Here is a 21115-nt window from a genome sequence, read left to right on the forward strand (position 1 = left end):
CATGACAAGCAGACAGGAAGCAAGATGGAAATAAAGCTAGAGATGGAGGCAGGAGATAGACCTTATAAAGCCTTGTAAAACATGAGGATAGGATTTGAGAGTTTAAAAAAAAAGGAAAGGAGGGGCCAGACTTACAAGTCAGACAGATATGGATTTAAATCTTGACCATGCCATTTGTGAGCTGTGTGACCTTGGGTAAATTACTTAACCATGCTGAGCACAATTTTCTCACCTGTAAAAATGGAAACAATAATAAACAGCTCACTTCATTGGTTTTAGGACTAATGAAATTACAGGTATAAAGTGCTTAACAGTGAATGACATACAGCAAATTTGGACAGATGTTAGCTTTCCACCACTCCATGTCCATGACACCCCAATGCCATAGGTGAAACTTCTTACTGTATCTTTATCAAAGTCTTTTATATGCCAAGCAGCAGATTATCTCCTCTCCCTTCCTGCCTTCCTCTCTTTTCTTTTCCTCCCTCTCTCTCTCTCCCTTTCTGTCTTTCTGTCAAAACCCATCGAGTGCCTACTATACGCTTAATGCTCTCTGTGCTTCCTAAGATGCAGCAATGACCAAAAGTGTAGTAGGAAAGAACACAAACAACCCTGTGCCTTTCAGTATCCTAAAAATAGAATTTTTTAATCAAATACCTACCTAATCTAATTAACAACGATAAAATCAGTCACCACAAAAGAAAAAAAGACTGAAAAAATTTGTTAATTCAGTTTTTCTGGTGAAGCCTAATAAATGAGCAATTGCAACCACTCTATTAAAATAAACTTGGCTTTCTCCAAAATCATTAGCATTTATGTCCGTAACCTCTTAGACTTATTTCTTGAGCAGCAAAACTGAGACAACACTGCCTAACCTGAAGGGTGGTTGTGGGGAGTAAATGAGACCATCTACTGAAAGCATCCAGCACAATGCTGAGCACAATGCAGACAACTAACAACGTTATTTCCAGCTCCCTTCCTCATCTCCTTCTTTCATTTTAAAAATAATTTCTGAAATTAAACACACACACACACACACACTCTTAGCTCAATCTTTTATAGAAATGTGAAAAAAATCAATTTAAACTTATTGAACATAGACAAATCTAACTTCTTTTTAGGAAATAATCTTTTATATTAAGGAAAAGATGGCAGTTTTATTTGTGTAAAGCTCTTAAAAATAAATCAAGTACAAATATAAAAATCTCATTCAAGATTGAACCTCTGTCATATAACTATAGGTAGCTTATATTGTACAGAAATATGTCTTTGTTTTATGTGCACAAGTTCTTAAAATCAATATGTGAAATACTTTTATTTATTTCCTTAATGGTATTTCTTAGAAAGTGTAAAGTAACTCACAGTATTTCTTGAAAAAGTCACAAAAGGGTATCTGAAAAGTTGGTTTTTGACCAGCAGATGGCACCAAGCTCCCAAAAATCTTTGTGCCAGGCAAACAAAACCACATTCAAATGTTAATTTAAAGCTGGAAGGCTAGTCATTTGTTTACTGACTTTTGAGCTTATATGCACAACCATCTTGATGAATCATGGAAAATTATTCCTTACGGCTCAAGACTCCTTTATGTGATCCTACCAGATTCTTGCTTTGCTGTTCATATTTTAATCTATCCAGTTGAAAAGATACTTTTCACTGCCAGACCTTTCCCACTTAAGCTTAGTGAAGAATTTGTTCATTAAATGTCAGGCAATGAATGAAGAAAAAATGTTAAATAAAATTACTCCCAGCTCTCAAATTTAAGTTATTTTAAATCCAAAGTAACATAGTAGAAACTGATTCAAACCAGCTTTCTCAGGATCATTAGAGTTTGTAGTAGGAAACGGAAATATTTCAGATGTATTAATGAGACATGAAAATTCCATTCTTGAGGATTGCATAGACTTTCAAAGGAGTTTAAACTTCATATGTATTTTAGTTTTCAATTTGCCACTTTCAGCGTTCCATTGTGTATTTTAAAATTTGTTTTACAGGTTTCTGGATGATAGTGTGAGATTTTGCGTCTCTATTGTTGATCTCATTGAAAAATGATTCAGGTTTCAACATTATATTCTTTATTTGTATTGTTTTATTTTTATTTTTTTTGGTGAGGAAGATTCTCCCTGAGCTAACATCTGTGCCAATCTTCCTCTATTTTGTATGTGGGTTACCACCACAGCATGGCTAACAAGTGGTGCAGGTCCGAGCCTGGGATCCAAACCTGTGAACACAGGCCGCAGAGGTGGAGCACACCAAACTTAACCACTAGGCCATGGGGCTGGCCCCAATATTCTTTATTTTTAAATGTAAGAAATAGAATATATTGAAACTACAGATGTTTGAAATCTTAAATGAATTAAATTAGAAATTATCAATAAAGAAAATTGGAAATTTTATCATTTTTGAATTAAAGTTTGTATCGGTATCAGTTGATTAAGTTATGCTGCTATTATATACAACCTCCAAAATCTCAGTGGATTAAGAAACAAAGCTTTATTTCTTGCTCACACTACAAGTCCACTGCAGGTCGGTTGCGGCTCTCTTTCACATTGTACTTACTCCAGGATCCAAGCTAGGGATCAATTACCAAATGGAATACTCCTGGTCTCTATGGCACAGGGAAAGAGAGGCTGTAAACCTATACTTGCTCAAAAGCTTCCATCTGGAAGTAACACATCACTTTCACTCACATCTCATTGGCCAAAACCAATCACATGGTACACCTAACACCAGGAGACTTGGAAAGCAGAAAGCTGGAAATCTATGGTGAAGAGTCACTACAATGCATATATATTAAATCACTACATATACATCAAAGATTCAGGACTACTATAAGATAAAACATTTCATACAAATTTTTATGCTTGTACCAAATCTTCCTTGTATTAAAGGAAATGCAAAAAGTTCTTTCTTTTACAGGTATTAAAACTGGTTGAAGAGAAAAGACATATTTGAAAAACAAAATTCTTATGGGAACCAACACTAGAGGTTTTGATAAATGTTCTCAAAAGTGCAAAGGAGGGTGGGTGAGGAGGCACAAAGTGGCAAATAAAAGACTAACTGAAGGACTAGAGATTTGATCTGGGTGTTTCAGGAAGTGTAGAATTTGTTAACACAGCAGGAGGACATTCAAAACAACAGGAATGACTATGAGAAAAGATAGAGAGGTGGGAATAAACAAGATTGTTGAGTATGAATTATGTTAAAACGACTGAGGTCATTAAGTTTCCCTGACCTGTAAAAATTTTAAAAGAGAATATGTGTGTGTGTGTGTGTGTGTTTCTGTGGTGGGCAGAAGTGGGAGAGGTAGGGAGATGGGAAGAAGGCAACCATCAAAATTGCCAATTTATACTTTTCCCAAGGAAGATCTTTTTTTTTTTTTAATTCTGTCATCAACTATCACAATTTTATGAAGAAAAAACATTTTATCACTAAAAGCAAGAAAAATAATCTCAAAATTTTAAAGATTTATTTATTTATTAATTTTTCCCCCCAAAGCCCCAGTAGATAGTTGTATGTCATAGCTGCACATCCTTCTAGTTGCTGTATGTGGGACATGGCCTCAGCATGGCCGGAGAAGCGGTGCGTCGGTGCGCACCCGGGATCCGAACCCGGGCCGCCAGCAGCGGAGCGTGCGCACTTAACCTCTAAGCCACGGGGCCAGCCCTCAAAATTTTAAATTTGAATAATTTTAGCCTTATGCAACTCTAACCACATTATCTATATTTTTATCATTTTATTGTGGGCCAGTGAAAACTTTGTCACAAGCCAGCTTTTGTGAGTAAGTAGTCTGAAAGTGGAGAGTCCAAACTGAGATTAATAAGAAAGTCAGAACATTTCAAAACAAAGCTGAGTAATTTCAATTTGGCTGGCAACCAACAACTACTGTACATCTTTAAGTAGAGGGCTAACTAGAATGGGGGAGTGGGGTGTGTGGGGCTTGGAAGAGAGAACTTCCAAAATGACATGCAGCAACCCAGAAAGATATAACGATCTAACTTAGGATGCAGACAGGAATACGAGAGGCGTTGAAGAGGGAAAACCAAAAAGAGGCCTTAAAAATAAGCCTATTCCACCCACCTCTCCACCCGGGAAGGTTTTTGTTTTTAATGATTTATATAACAAACACAGTTCTTAAACGTCTAACACATCAAAATGTTCCATAGATCTTGAAAAAATGCTATATAAACAAAGCTATAGCTCAGTGATGAGCGACAAGAGCATTTCAACATCCTCCACTGGTGCGGGCCATCACTTCGGCCTTCATCTAGAAGCCTTGGCCCCAGGGGAATGCAGCAAACTAATCACGTTTATGTAATGCTAATCTCACTGGTGTTTTCACTTTCCCTGTGACCCAACCACATAGTCATATGAAAACGATACTACTTAAGCACTAGATGATTCGTTATTTGTACTTAAGTAACTCCGGAGAAAGAAAGCATTACTTAGATTAGTATTTATCTAAATACTTGTAAATCTAAATCATGATGTTCTTCTTTGAAGTAAAATAATACTTTATTTTTCTGGAAAAAAATAAAAGCTTTTTTGCATTAACTTTTTAAACCATATTTCTTTAGACAGGGCATTCTTCTCCACTGCAAATAAGATGGCTTAATTTTCTTAAGATGAATAAAAATCCAACATCCAGCCAAGTTCATTATAATGTTATGCATCATTTTGGAAAATGCCTACTGCCGTATGTTTTTAAAAAATAACAATAGCGGGGCCTCCCTATGGCCTAGCGGTTAAGTTCGGCACACTCCACTTTGGCGGCCCAGGTTTGGTTCCCGGGCACAGACCTACACCACTCATCAGTGGCCAGGCTGTGGCGGTGACCCACAAACAAAATAGAGGAAGACTGGCACAGATGCTAGCTCAGGGGAAATCTTCCTCAAGCAAAAAGAGGAAGATTGGCAACAGATGTTAGCTCAGGGTGAATCTTCCTCAGCAAATAAATAAATAAATGAAAATTACAACAGCAAATTTTCCCTTCATTTTAAATGTAAAATATTTCAGGCCTATCAAAACATACAGAGAGTAATATTAGAAATATCTAAGCACCCCCATGAGCTTAAAACAGAAAACAGAAAGTGAAACTTCCTGTGCACCTCCACACACGCCCTAATCCCATATAAACACCATCTCAATTTGATGTTTATCACTATGATCCTACATGTTGCTATATCTTTACTACCTATGTAAGCATCTACACCAGAAGGTGAGGGGATGGCGCAAAAAGATGGGGCAGGGTTCCACTCTGCCGTACACAGGGTCACTAGGAGTCAGAATCGACTTCTCGACACTAACGACAAAAGCATCTATAAACAACATACGATATTGTTTGGTACATTTTAAACTTTATACACCTGGTACTTTATTGTATATATCCTTCTCCACTTTGCTTTTCACTCAACATTATGCTGAGATTTAGCCACAGGTTGATACATATAACTATAGGTCATTAATATTTTCTGCCATATACTATTTACTTATCCATTCTCCTATTGGTGGACGATTAGATCTTTTTCCATCCTTACAGTATGAACAATGCTGCCATCAACCTTCTTGTCTCAGTCTCCTCATACACATTTACAAGACTTTCTCTAAATTGCACACCTTGATGTACATCACTGCCCTGACACGGCCTCTCATCAGCAATAGGATTTATTTTTACTTTTCCTCCTCAAAAAACACTTTTTTCTACAAAATTTTCTAATTTTATGCCAGTCTGAGTTTTTATCTAACTCTTAGCACTCATTATCTGATGGGTGTGAAATGGTGTTGCACTGAGATTTAAATTTTCTTTTTCCTGATTGCAAGCGAGGTTAAGCATCTTTTCTTGCATCAATGGCCATTCAGTTTTTCTTTTCTGTGAAATGCCTCCTCATATCTTTATCTGTTTCTCTATTGGGCACTGATCTCTTTATTATTGATTTTTTAGAACTCTTTATATATTTGGAATATCATTTCTTTGAAAGTCAGTAATAAGCCTTGCAAATATCTTGTTTTGAGCTGTGGCTCATATTTTTGCTTTTTAATGCTTTTTTATAACACACATAAAGTAGTATTAGGAATATCTACCATGCAGCACCAACTTTTGCTTTACAGCTTCTGCTTTTTATATCTGGTGTCTTATTTAAAATATCAATCACTATTCTGAGGGCATAAAGATATTTCCTTATGCTTTCCTCTAGAAATTTTAAAGCTTTTCTTGTGCATTAAAGACTAATACGCCTATGGGCCGGCCCTGTGGCTTGGTGGTTGAGTGCGCGCGCTGCGATGCTGGTGGCCCGGGTTCGGATCCCGGGTGCGCATCGAGGCACCACTTCTCCGTTCATCCTGAGGCCGAGTCCCACATACAGCAACTAGAAGGATGTGCAGCTACGACACACAACTATCCACTGGGGCTTTGGGGGGAAAAATAAAATAAATAAAATCTTTTAAAAAAAAAAAAGACTAATACGCCTAAAATATACTTTTGAGTAGGATGTTCGGTAAGAATCTAATTTTATTTTTTCCATATGGGTGAAGAATTGTCCTGGCATTATTTATTGAATAGTGTATCCTTTTCTCCTTGATTTTTGAACATCTCTGTCATGTATCAAGTTTCTATACTATATGTGAGGATCAGTTTCTGAGCTTCCTATTCTTTTCCAGCAGCAGAGAACTTTCAAAAAGCAAAGCTTTATCTATCTCTTTTGACTCATTATCTGAATATTTTTTTGTATAGGTGAAATATAAATTATAAGAAACTTGACAACCACATCTTCAAAAAGATGGAGAAACGAACGGATAAATCAGATCGATGCTTTATCTTCACCAACTTAGCAGCACAAATTTTAATACAAGACTCTGATTCCCCAAGAAATATTTCAGATCCTTATGATGATTTCAAGTTAAAACAATCAATTCAAGATTCTTCCTTTTCCCCCTCCACCTGGCAGTCAGTGAGATGAACCATTGTCGTCAATGGTAAAATTTGCTGAGAAAGAGAAAGAGAGAGAAGGAAGGAGAGAGAGAGAAGGAAGGAGAGAGAGAGAAGCTCGCACACACACACAAGTGCACACACACCCCCCAGAACCCACCACCGTTCATGGCTCCCCTTTTTTCTTCTCTCTTCTGGGTCATCTGTTGTTTGCTTAGACTCTTTTTCCCACGTGTCTTCCTCAAATGTGATACCCCAGTTGAGACCCAACTGGTGTGACGATACAGTGGTGGTGCCTCTGGAACCAGACCACTTTGAGTGAGTCCCAGCTCTGTCACTTTCCAGCTGTGAGACCTTGGGCATATGATTTGACCTCTCTGCATTCCAGTTTCCTCACTGGTAAAATATAGATAAAAATGATACCTATCCCATAGGGCTGTCGTGAAGAATAAATTAATTAACGTAATTAATATTTCTAAGGCACGTAAGAAGTACCACAAGTGCCAACAAACGCTGCTCCACTGTCTCCTGGCTTCTAGTGTGGTAGTTCTTCTGGAACTACCATGACTCACATGTTAAGCCTCCTGGATATATTTCCTAAGTATCTAACTGCTTCTCTGAGAGTCCCATCTCTTCATGTTTTACTCTGTACTTTGAGAAATGTCTTGGTGCTGATTTCTAGTTGACTATTTCAGATTTCAACAGTGAGCACCCTCTCCCCAAGTTCCTCTATTTAGGGCCGGCCCCGTGGCTTAGCGGTTAAGTGTGCGGCGCTCCGCTACTGGCGGCCTGGGCCCGGATCCCGGGCGTGCACCGACGCACCGCTTCTCCGGCCATGCTGAGGCCGCGTCCCACATACAGCAACCGGAAGGATGTGCAACTATGACATACAACTATCTACTGGGGCTTTGGGGGTTAAAAAAAAAGGAGGAGGAGGATTGGCAATAGATGTTAGCTCAGGGCCGGTCTTCCTCAGCAAAAAGAGGATTAGCATGGATGTTAGCTCAGGGCTGATCTTCCTCACACACACACAAAAAAAGTTCCTCTATTTATTGAGTGATTGATTGATTGACTACAGAAAGCCTCTTTTATGCTGCATTTTTATTTCCTTGGATGCTCTTCTTATTTTTGAATTCAGAATTTCCTTTTTCTCCTCTCAAAAACTCTATTGTACTGGTTAGTCTGCCAGATCTTCCCCTCTCTGGCTTCTGGGCCCCCTTTACATAAGATGTCCCTTTTCTTTTGGCTCAATGGCACTTGGTTCTGGTTGTTAGAGAGCCCTATCTGGCAGGGGTCCTGCAGGGCGGAAGGCTAAGCTCTCTTCAAGACAGAGAAGCAGGAAGACTGCCACCACCCTATCACGGCACTGACAGAAGTCTCTCTGTGACCTGTCCCCCTAAATCCCCCAGCCTCAAGACTCAGCCAGCCCATTCAACTCCTTCTTGACTGTTTGGAAGCCTAGGAGACTGGTTTTACTCTTGCTGAGCCTGGACTGACCCTGTCTCTCAGGAGTCTGAAGTCTCCCCTGAATCCACTGCTTTCTGGTTCTCCTCTGGCCACTCAGCCGCAGGCCTCATTCCTTACTCAGCTTTCTCAATTTGGTTCAGGAGAAGCACATAGACTGGAATTGCAAGTAGAAGTGAAAGGAAAAATGTTCCTCACCATCTTCCCAGCATCTTCTTAGGCAATTTATAAAAACTAAAAGGAAAAAGGCTAGAAGAAAATACACTCAGAGAATTAAGTGTACAAGATCGAATTTTTATAGGTGGGGCATGTTTGTTATTTCTATAAATTTCAAATATTAAAAAATATATATGATTTTAATAAACAAGAAATTTACCTATTATTATTAATTTTAAAGCCAACTGTTGGCCACTTATGCCATTTTAAAAGTCTAAGCTTATTATTGGCTAAAATGTGTCACATTCTCTAAATGATAAATAAGCTACTCAAGATTTATTTTCAGTTCATTGGAATACATTTCTAATCCAAATTACTGAATTAAAGACTAAGATTAAAATGAGATCCAACAAATACTTCACCATAATATGATACCTTAAATTGTTATATATCATGATTGACTACAGCTAATTTTATATAGATTTCAGCGTTCAGTCATACATACTGTAATTGCTAAGGATCATTCTGTTAGCAATAACTCACTTTCATAATTTACTAAAGAAAATTTTCTATTTCTGAAACAACATGCTGGAAAAATATTTAACCTGAGTGGATATTTACCTACATATATTCTTAACCTTAAACTGTTCTTTTCAATTAAAAAGTACATATGGCTAATTTAAAATTTCAAACAGTACAAAAAGGTACACAATGAAAATTAAGCTTATGTCCCACCTAGACTCCCAGTCTCCCTCCCAGGTATTAACAGTTTCTTGAGTATCACTCCCAGAAAACACATATACTGATACAAGAACAGACGCACTTAAATATCCTTTTAAAAAACGCAAACAGGGCCGGCCCCGTGGCTTAGCGGTTAAGTGCGCGTGCTCCGCTACTGGCAGCCCAGGTTCGGATCCCGGGCGCGCACCGACACACCGCTTCTCCAGCCATGCTGAGGCTGCGTCCCACATACAGCAACTAGAAGGATGTGCACCTATGACATACAACTATCTACTGGGGCTTTGGGGAGAAAAAAAAGGAGGAGGATTGGCAATTGATGTTAGCTCAGAGCCAGTCTTCCTCAGCAAAAGAAAGAAAAAAAAACGCAAACACACAGTATACACTGTCCTGCATCTTGCTTTTTTTCAAACAACAATATATCTTGGAGATCATTCCATATATTTGAATGGCTGTGTAGTGTTCCATTTCTACAGAATCATTTAATGGGTTTCACATGTCCCTGATCACCCACAAAGGTAATTAAAAAACAACAACAACAACAACAGGAGCTAACACGTGCAAAGCAGTTACTATGTACCAAGCACCTTCTATGAGATAAGGATTATTATTATCTCTATTTTACTGATAAGGAGCTAGGGTCCAAGGTTTCACAGATAGCAGAGTCAGGATTCAGAAAAGATTTGATATATTACAGTATTCTATCCTAATTTTCAATTTTATACTTTAGATGTGTATTGAATCATTATTATAGTTCTATGTTAAAAAAGATACTACCAAGTGATTCTTTTTATTTCACCAACTGCTGTTACTTCTGGCATGATTTAGTTTCCCTACACAGACTTCCTTTCCACCCCCACATACCCTCTCTGGCCTGGTCTATAACAAGCCAGCACACTGGGACTGCCCTGCAGAGGGCCCAGCTGTTGAAGACCCTAGCAATATTTCTACTTCGCAGGCCATCTCCACACACAAAGTCTTGATTTCCTTTTCCCCAGCTCCAGAGACTCCTCCAGCACTTTCCTGTTGACATGATGTGTATAGCAAGAAGCTCTTCTCCTAGGGTAGTGGGTGCTAGACTGTAAGTCAAAGGCAGTTTGGGTGGCCAGCGTTTCTAGGTCCTGTGCTTGTTTTGACTGTGTTCTGCAGCTGCCTTGAGGGAAAAGCTGCAAAGCCAGTTCCAGAGAGGGGCTCAGCAGGGGCTCCAGCGCCAGTGTAGCCCCAGGCAAAATGAAAGTCACTACTCCTGCCTCCCCTCCCCAAGGCAGACATCACTAATTGATCCCTGCACTCTATGCTGCTGAGAGCTGATTAGGACTCACAGTCTTTCTCAATACAGTAGTCTCCCCTCATCTGCAGGAAATAGTTCCCCTTAGCAGAGGCGGATATGTTCCAAGATCCCTAGTGGATGCCTGAAACCACAAATAGTACCAAACCCTATATATACTATGTTTTTTCCTGTACATATATATCTATGATAAAGTTTAATTTATAAATTAGGCATAGTAAGAGACTAAAAATAGCCAACAATAAAGTTGGTTTTGGGGCCATTATTAAATAAAATAAGGGTTACTTGAACACAAGCACTGCAATATTGCAACAGTCGATCTGATAACCAAGATGGCTACTAAGTGACAGACAGGCAGGTACATATACAGTGTGGAGCCGCTGGACAAAGGGAAGTTTGGGCAGGACAGAGCGGGTCGGGGTGATATTTCATCACGCTACTCAGAATGGTATGCAACTTAGTACTTATGAATGGTTTATTTCTGGAATTTTCCATTTAATATTTTCAGAACGCAGCTGACTGCAGGCAACTGAAACCACGGATAAGGGGGGACTACTGTACAGCATTCTAGGCAGGCAGGCCCAAGCAACTACCAGTGGCCAGTAAGATTATGCTGTTCCACGTTTAGGCTAAATCACAGATAAGGCAAATGTCATTCTTCCACAGTGACATTTCTTTTTCATTATACATCAAGTGATTTCAAATATTGTGCTCTTGTAACATTTTTGATGGGTATAATATTATTACTTTATTATATTTTGTTCTCAATCATGGACAATTTGTCTTTTCAATTATATGATGCTTTTAATTGTAATATTAACCACCACCACAGTTTACTTACTGAGTTCTCATATCTAATCTCATATCTAATCCATACAAATAGGCTTAAGTGACTGCTCTATGGTCAGGGCTTTGCTGAGTTGACTGGTTAATTTATCTGTGATCTCAATGGTGAAACAGTTCACAGAGGCACATTTATAGGAGTATCAGGTGGTAGCTGCACTTGCTGCTAAGTAACATTGTATATTATATCTTGCAAAGATATAATAGATTTTGCTTATTGAAAGTATATAACTAACCATCCAATATACCCTGGACTCTGGACAGTAGAGGATAATGTCTCAGCCTAAAAAGGTGAATAAAAATTAGTTTATATTTTATCGCGATTGAAATGGAAACAGGTCTACACAATAGGAGGATATTTATTAAGTTTTAGCAAGAGACTCATAGTCTAGAGGATCCTGGCTTCTATGAGGCCTTATAGTGGAGCTGCCTTTGGAGGGCACTTCCCCAAAAGAACAGAACAGAGTTTGACCATGGGCAACAGTGGAAAGAGCTAGGCTTCGGAATTAACTGCAGCTGTGTTTTACTAGCTATATGATGCTGAGCAAGTTATTAATCCTTAAGAGCCTCAGTTCCTCATGTGTTAGATGAAACTAGTATCTCCTGACCCGCAAGAAAGACATCATCAAGATTCGAAAAAGTTTAAAAACACTTTTAAGACAAAGCTTTATTGGTTACTTATGAAGTTGTTGTTTCTGATGTTTTTGTTAGAATTGAAGCTGAGAAGGCAGTATTGCACAGGCCTGATTGGGAAGTGGCCTCAGGGTTAATGAGCAAGAGGTCCACAGGCTGTATTGAGTGGCTGCCCTCCTATCAGGTTGGGATCTCTGCCCCCGGCTCTCAGACCCAGAAATCGGCTTGTTCCTTCCAGGCAGACACGACTCCCGAGACTCTGACCCTTGGGATGAATGAAAGAATGCACAAAACATTTCTTTCCATTCCGTCACCCAGGTATCCACTGAGGCTTCCCTTCCCTCAGTGCCAGAGCAATCCCCTGGCATCTGTGACTGAAATGCTGTCTCTGTGCTCTATTCTCTTTGTAGCTTTTACACTACCTGACATTCCATTCTAAGCTTATAGGTTGACTTGCTCATTATCTGATTCCACCACTAAAATTATAAATTCCATGAGGGAAGGCAATTTGTCTCTCTTTACCACTGGATCCTCAATGCCTAAACAGTGGCTGGAACATACAGTGAATTCAACAAGTATCTGTTAAATGAATAAATGACTTAAATAATGTAGTCACTCCATGCAGCTGAACATAAAACTCAGCTCTGACTCAAGAACTACTAAATAATTCACTCCACAAAAATATTATTGGGTAATGTTGATTTTACTGAAGATTTTGTATGGGAAATAGAGAAGGGACTTATACTGGAACTCTTCATTAAAAATTGTTCAACCTCATTCATAACAAAAAGAATGCAAATTAAAAATGGACCAAGAAGCCTGAGGAGCCTATGAGGAGTGAAGAGAACTTCTGTGGGAGATGGGAAGAGAGGGGAGGAGAAAGAGAGGAGCCTGGCACAGTGAGCAAAGTATTTATGTGGGACATGGGCAGAGCTGTGAGATGTGTTACATACAAGGGGAATGATCAAATACGTAAATATTTAAGGATGATGTGAGCCAAGTTTCTCACTGTCAGAGAAGGGAATTAAAAATATGGAAAAGGAGAAAACTATAATGAATTATGTGGTGTTGGATAAGAATTGAAGGTATGGTATCAACTCATAGAAATAAATAAATATAGATGTAAATGCGTGTCTGTTCATTAAGAGGGCCTAGGAACAGAGACAACCCAATAGCAAGGAGCACATGTAGCACTCAGATCTTGGCTTCTAAATACCATTCTCCACTAAAATCTTCCTTGAAGAAATGGATGATTCCAAGTCCAGGGCAGGGAAAGTACAAGATGAGCCTGGAACATCTCTTTGAATCAGAAAGCAGGGAAATGCTCAAAGCATGATGGAAATAAGTCAAAAGGACAGACGAGCCAGCTTGAAGGAACTCCCACTGAACAAATCTAGGACAACTTGACCATCAAAATAAATAATGAGAGTAACAGATTATGATCCATTGAATACAACACAAACCAATGAGTCCATAGTGATATACCTAAAAGAAACAAACTGATAAATTTAAATTTTAACACCAAAATAGCTATTTACATAATTTCAAAGTACCCTACCACAAAACACTTACCAATTACAAAAGGAAAAGATTAAATTTACAATGGAAAATCCTGGCAGTCACCACTTTAATCAAATGATCAGAGTGAACACCATCAGTAATGCGATCAATCAAAATCATGCACCGCCTGCTAGGTTGCAATGAGAAAAACACAGCGTACCTTCTGTCATATTCCTGCCAAAGAAGTGTAATCTGAAGTGATTCAAAAGAGAATGTCAGGCAAACCCAAATTAAGAGAAATTTTACAAAATATCTGGCTTTATAATCTTTAAAAGGATCAAGATGGTGAAAGCGAAAAAAAGCAGAAGGAACCATTTCAGATTGAATGAGGTTAAAGAGGGCCAGCAGCCAAGCATAACACATGATTCTAGACTGGATACTTTTGCTACAAAGGATATATTAGGGGTAAAGAGCAAAACAGGAATGGAGTCTGAGGATTAGATGGCAGTAATGTATCAAAGCTAATACCCTGAGATTGATGGTCTTATTTTGGTTATGCAGGAGAATGTCCTTGTTTGTAAGATATATACCCTCAAGTTTTCTCAACAGGGACATCATGTTGGCAACTTACTCTTATATAGTTTAGGGGAAAAAGTTTTTTGTACATGCAACTTTTCTGTAACTTTGAGATAGTTTGAAAATTTCAAAAAATTGACCCTAAAAAAAAAACTAGACACCAAGATGCCATTTGTCACCTATCAGTTGGTAGAAATGCTAAAGTTTGCCAATACACTGTGGTGGCAAAGCTTTGAGAAAACAGGCACTTTCACTTATTTCTGTCAGGAGTACAAATTGGTACAACTCCTTAGGGGGCAAATGTAGCAATGTCTCTCAAAATTACAATTGCATATATCTTGTCCCACAAGACCACTACTGGGAATTTATTCTAAGGGTGTGCATGCACTAATGCAAAATAAGCTCTGTATAAGTTTACTCGTTGCAATCTCGTTGTAAATGCAAACTGGAAACAATCCAATGTCCATAAATAGGTTAAATTAATTATGGTACATCAATAAAATGGAATACAGTGGGACAATGAAAAAGAATTAGAAAGCTCTCTATGTAGTGATAGGAAAGATGTCCAAAATATATAGTAGGGAACAATGTATGTAATATCCTAAATTCAGGGTAAAAAAAGCAGAGGGAAATAAAAATCAATATTCGTATTTGCTTAAATGTGCATACAGAAACTCAGAAATGTACATAAGAAAAAACAATAACAGTGCTTACTTGGTGGAGAGAGGGGAGAGAACTGAGGGACCAGGATATTAAGGAGAGTTTATGGCCCATGTTTTTATACCTCTGTGGAAACATGTGTCTCCATCATCTATTCAAAAAACTAATTTTAAAAATCCCTCATCTCAACAACAAAAAAACTACCAACCCAATTAAAAAATGGGCAAAAGACCTGAACAGACATTTCTCCAAAGAAGATATACAGATGGCCAACAGACACATGAAAAGATGTTCAAAATCACTAACTATCAGGGAAATGCAAATCAAAACTACAATGAGATATCACCTCACGCCCGTCAGAATGGCTATAATTAACACGACAGGAAACAACATGTGTTGGAGAGGATGTGGAGAGAAGGGAACTCTCATACACTGCTGGTGGGAGTGCAAACTGGTGCAGCCACTATGGAAAACAGTATGGAGATTCCTCAAAAAATCAACGACAGAACTACCATATGATCCAGCTATTCCACTGTTGGGTATTTATCCAAAGAACTTGAAAACACCAATTTGCAAAGGTACATGCACCCCTGTGTTCATTGTAGCCTTATTCACGATAGCCAAGACTTGGAAGCAACCTAAGTGCCCATCAAGGGACGAATGGATAAAGAAGCTGTGGTATATATACACAATGGAATACTACTCAGCCATAAGAAACGACGAAATCCAGCCATTTGTGACAACATGGATGGACATTGAGGGTATAATGCAAAGTGAAATAAGTCAGAGGGAGAAGGTCAAATACCGTATGATTTCCTTCATTAAGTAGTAGATAATAACAACAATCAACAAACACATAGGGACAGAGATTGGATTGGTGGTTACCAGAGGGGAAGGGGGGAGGGAGGAGGGTGAAAGGGATAATTCGGTACATGTGTGTGGTGATGGGTTGTAATTAGTATTTTGGTGGTGAACATGATGTAGTCCATGCAGAAATAGAAGTACAATGATGTACACCTGAAATTTTTACAATGTTATAAACCAACGTTACCGCAATAAACAAAAAATTAAAAAAATAAAAATAAATAAATAAAATAAATAAATAAATAAAAATCCCTCATTAGACATTTTTGTTTTTCAAAGTCTTTCCTTACCCAAATGGCTACTTCCCCTTCCTCCCTCTCTAACGGGTCCAGCAAGCTGGCTCCTCCCTCCTCCCAGTATTCCCCAGAATCTCACATTCCATTCTCCTCAAAAATACATCAAAACTCGGCCCTCTCCTAAATTCTACCTCCAAACCTACTTACTGGCTCTTTAGGGAAATGACCAAAAGAAAGGGCCCTACATGGAAAGCAATTCTCCCCTCTTGGCAGAGGGGGTTGTGTGTTTGGGGGGAAGGTTCTGACAACTCCTCCCAAGTAGATTATCAAAATCTTTTTCCTAAATACATATGTTCATTTGCCCAAGAGAAACTCCGATAAATGGGATGTCCTCCACCTCATGGAGTACTCACTTCCCACTGGTGGTGGTCCTGTCTTCACACACAGCATTATCCACCCCGTGACCTTCTCCTGCTCTTCATTTTGGTGGGTCCTGATAGGCATGGGCCACCATCCCTCTCATCTAACAGTGAACTAAGCTGCATGTATCTCTAAATAGGCCAAAGGCTCTGCCCAAATTTGGAGAAACATTTAAGAACTAGTCAAAACTAAGGATTTTTGGCTCAAACTCAAGATAAGATGGATAAACAAACCCTGCCCAATGGAATCTAGTTTTGATATATTTTCTTTCCTTTCTAATTAAAGCCAAATGTTTGAATATTTCCCAAATTACCTCTGATGAAATTCACTGCATTATTTTGCTTTTAAAAAGCAGATGAACTTATATTTACATTGTTGATAGATTTATTTCAATGCATGCTAGTTCTCCAGCCTGTTTTTCACAAGGTGTCATGAATCTCCACAGTGGCTGGACCCATGAGCTCCATTCTTTGTTGGATTGACTGACACATCTGCTCCCTGGGCCACACATGTACCAAAGAATTGTGGGAGCCACAAGTAGTCAAAAGACCATCTCACACAACTTTTTCTCCCTGCCAAGGCTACGGGGGAGCTAGGGAAAAGAACTCCATGATATCAGTGATCAGTTAACACCAACGGTGGAAAAAGTGAAGTCTTCTGACTTGACCATATTTCAAAACAATACTAACAATCCTGAACAATTCAGCTGTGCATTTCAGAATCCTCCATAGGTGTTATCCCATTTGATTTCCACAATTTGAGGTGGATATTATTATCCCCACTCTGTAAGTGAAGAAATGAAGACTCAGAGATGATAACTGAATTTCCCCAGATCACACAGCTAGGAAGAAACAAGCCTGTGAGGTGCCTGAATTTAGCTCATCTTCAATGATCTCAGAGTAAATCTCTGTGATTATAAAGTTTAATAACTCTATCAGTAATGGGTATTTCCAAATTCAAATGAGTTTAAAATTTTATGAGGCTATCTAATGCCTCGAGAACAGTGTCTACGGAGGTTGGGAATTCCAGAAAATAGGAGCTAAAAAGGTTAATTTATTCTGACAGATGGATGATTAATATAAGGTAATATTACCTATTTCTAATTAACCTAGTCCATTATTGAGTTCTTAACAAGAAGGATATGGATAGCAGAAATGTCATTCAAAAAGAATTCAGCTGAGAAGGTCTGAAGACAGTACTGCTCTGGGAATGGTAATCATTATATGTGTTAGCCATTGGGAATGCTTAAAATTATCTTCATATTTAAGCCAGAACCTAAAATACTTCTTTATTCAAACCTCTGTTAAGGGGACTATGAGGCATAAGATTAACAAGCACATTTTAACATCTACTTAAATTTTTTAAAAGTCTTTGAAATGTCTTAAAGGGAAATCAGTTTACTATTTTTTAAATCAACGCCAATTCTGCTTATTATATTCAAAGACATTCAAATAAAAATAGTTAAACACTGTTACTGAGCTATATTCTTGACTGACCAATGATTTAATAATAGGCCTAACTCCTCTGCCTCACTCTAACACCCATCTTATACCTGCCATATTCCAATAGGAAGTCAGACAAAACAACTATAATATTATTCATTAATAGTACTTGTGATGACCTGGGAAAATCAATGCTGCTTTAAACATGCCTAACTTAACTCTTAGGCATTGAAAAGATCTGGTTTGCCATATCCTGTGGGTTAGAGTTTGTTTTTTGCTTTTCATTGTAGACAGCAGTATCAAACAAGAATGAAGGATATCATTAGTTTAGTTTTATGCTATAATTATAGAACGTTGAATAGGCCGTTTCCTGTTGTCTTGGAATTGGTTATTCTGACTGAAAAATGATGACAAAAAGGCATAAGGATTCCATGTTTTTAAAGGCCTCGCCAAAAACTGGGGCCAAAACTCTCCCTGAGGACTTGTTCAGAGGCAGGGGAACCACCTCTGCTACTCCCAACCAACATCTCAGCCCTAGGGAGGCAGAAAAATATTCCCTCTCGACCCACCAGAAGCCAAGTGAAAGGGGAGTTTCAACGAAGTACAGAATGTGAGTGCTGGCAAGAAGGAAAGACTGACAACCAAGCACCTAGCTGAACACTTGCAGAGTCAGAGACTTAGAGACCAACCCAAAGCCTGCCTTCAAAGTACAGTGAGCCCCCTGAGGGAGTCTGGGGGAGAACTTGACTTGTGTCTTTTGGAATTTGGGAGCATATCTGAACACCAATAATTGTGCCTGCTTCTTTTCTGGCAATTTTGGAGGAGGAAGACTTGCTGGCTCAGCCCAGGAAAGTGGGACCAAAAGAAACCATGTTATAGGGAACTTAAGAAGGTAGAGAAAACCTCCAATCCATTCCAGGTTTCCTCATCTACCAGAGGGTGCAGAAGAGGACTTCCGTGTTTGACTCAATTTGAAGGAATATAGAGACAAGAGGAGAAAGCCGAAGCCCTGGGGTTACCTAACAGCTGCTTAAGGGGGATGGGATGTGGAGCAAGGCAAGACTAAGGGAAGACATGGGTGGCCCCTCTCGGGTGTTCTCAGTGATGCGGTGCACCAAGGTGAAGCTAAGCAACCCTAAAAATTGCACAAAGTTATGAGAAGACCACCACATCCTCAGTGACTACCAGCAGCAATAGAATCCTGCAGAGTCTTGGAGGAAGGGGCACTTCCTTATCTTCAGTAAGCAACCCCTGCCATCTCTCATATCCCTCCTACGGACAAAAGAAGCAAGATGCTAGCAGAGGGAACTGAGAGGATCATATCTGAATCAGATTTGAGATTGGATTTTTACATTGGAGTGAAATTAGTTTGGTTTTGCTTTGTTTGTTTAATAACTGAAAGTGATGAGAAAGTTGTGGAATGTGCCCAAGAAATTGTCTTGGGAGATAATACAAAGCACTATTGGGAATTGTGATTAGAGAAAAATAAAAACATTATTGTGTTAATATCCACCAAGTAGAGTCTACTCAATAAAACTGTTTACACTCAAATGGTGACTTTCTAAAGCAGGCTGGGAGGGGTATTTTTTTAGGGGGAGGGGCATTACACATTGCCTCAAAAATAGTGGACAATGAAAAGAACAACAATAACAAAAAGTCAATTCTTAAATGCAGGAATTATAGAAGGAGATTTTAAAAGAATTTAAAAAAATCATTCAGATTTGATTCTATCATATAAGTTGAAGACACATACTTACCTATACCTTTTCAAAAAGGAGACATTTTTAGTAAAATCAACCTTGGATTTGTGTAAGACCTGAAAGTTTTTAATGCACTGTTTTGTACTTTGACTTATAAGCAAGAGACCAAACTCTCATTATTCACTTCCATATCTACAGTGTACATGACAGATCTGAACCCTAGACAATGTTCAAACCATGGTTTTCAAACTAGTCTATCATCTTCTACCCACTTCTCCCTTTGCTGTCATATCTTGGTCATTGCTCCACATTCATTGAAGATTTGGGGGAGGAGGATAGTTTTAATTATTTTTATAATGCACATGTATTATATTTGTATTTAAGAAAAGTAAAAGTAAAAAAAAAGGACTAGCATTTTACTCATCATCTTCCTCTCCATATCAAATCATGCTTTATCCTGCATAAATTCAATACCACACGTGCAATCTACCAATGCTGACCATCTCTTGTTTTTACCAGTATAGCATCCAGTCTCCTTCTTCTCTTAATAGCACCTTTGTTTTCCTTTGAAGAACTACCCCTACCCCATTTCATGCAGTCTTGGTAGAACACTCGGTCTCCTGGCCAAGGGGGTGGACACAAGATCCAAGCAAGGCCATTTAAACATTAACCTTTCCTCTCAGTATTTGAATCCTGAGCAGTAAGACAAGAATAGATGATGGTAGAGCTGATTCATTCCAATAGTGGTCGTCTGAAGAGGCTTCCTAATACCTACAATACCAAAGCTGCATGCTTCCTGTATTTGTGAGGCATGATTGTTCAGCCTGACTTTTAATTCTGTGAGCTACCCTACATACTTATAATAAATCCTTCCCCTCCCCACCCGTACACACATACCCTGAAGTTAGACAGAGTTGGTTACTGACTGTTGGGACCAAATCACACAAGGACCTTGGGATAGGCCATGACACATCTACTGTCCCTCTTCCAGATCCTCCTCTCTTCCTTTACTTTCCTAATGGTTAAAAGTACTATTCATTTCAACATTTCAACATTCAATATTCAACATTCATTTCCTTCATGTCACCTCTCTCTAGCCAATATCCTCAACTTACTTGTGCCATGTCTTTCTGTTTAACTGTTGGCCTGATAGAAACTGCCTTCTCTACTCCTAGCCCTGGGGGCTACTGAGAAAACACTACAACAATTTGGGTTGGTGTCTCAACTCATTTTCAGTTTCTATTCAGTTAGATCTTCCAGACTGCTCAGAAATATTTCTGATTTTTTGCTCATTTCACTTGCTCATTCTCTACAGCGACTTCAGAACTCTCTCCACTTTCCTCAAATCTCCAACTAAATCACGCCTTCTCAGCAATGTCAGCACAGAGAAAGGAAAAGCCATAGGATGTAAATTCACTCCTTTTTCAGCCAGGAAAGTCTCCAACCAACCTGTACTGAACCCATTCTTCCCTCCCACTCTCTACTGAAGTGGAAACATGATCTTTTCTTATACTTAAAACTAATCCTCAGGATTTGTGCTCTAGATCCCATCCCTTTCTACCTTCTGAGACAAGTGGCTTTATCAACCACCTCTGTCTCTTCTATATCTTTAACCTCATCTTCTAGATTGGCATCTTAGCAAAAACAATTCTTTCCTGAATGAGTCTCCTTTT

At 38.8% G+C, this 21115-nt stretch overlaps 1 long non-coding RNA gene across 1 annotated transcript in view; it reads right to left on the reverse strand.

Annotated features, from left to right (window-relative positions):
• LOC147917340 (uncharacterized) overlaps positions 1–16781 on the reverse strand; it is a 35749-nt gene extending 18968 nt beyond the window's left edge. The window contains exon 1 of the long non-coding RNA XR_015552016.1: positions 16294–16781. This is a non-coding gene — a long non-coding RNA (uncharacterized LOC147917340). The remainder of the gene's footprint in view (positions 1–16293) is intronic.
• Between the last annotated feature and the right edge of the window lie 4334 nt (positions 16782–21115).

Source organism: Ceratotherium simum, chromosome 4, assembly GCF_057802395.1.
Source record: "Ceratotherium simum simum isolate JZ-2026a chromosome 4, ASM5780239v1, whole genome shotgun sequence".
Classification (NCBI taxonomy): Eukaryota; Metazoa; Chordata; class Mammalia; order Perissodactyla; family Rhinocerotidae; genus Ceratotherium; species Ceratotherium simum.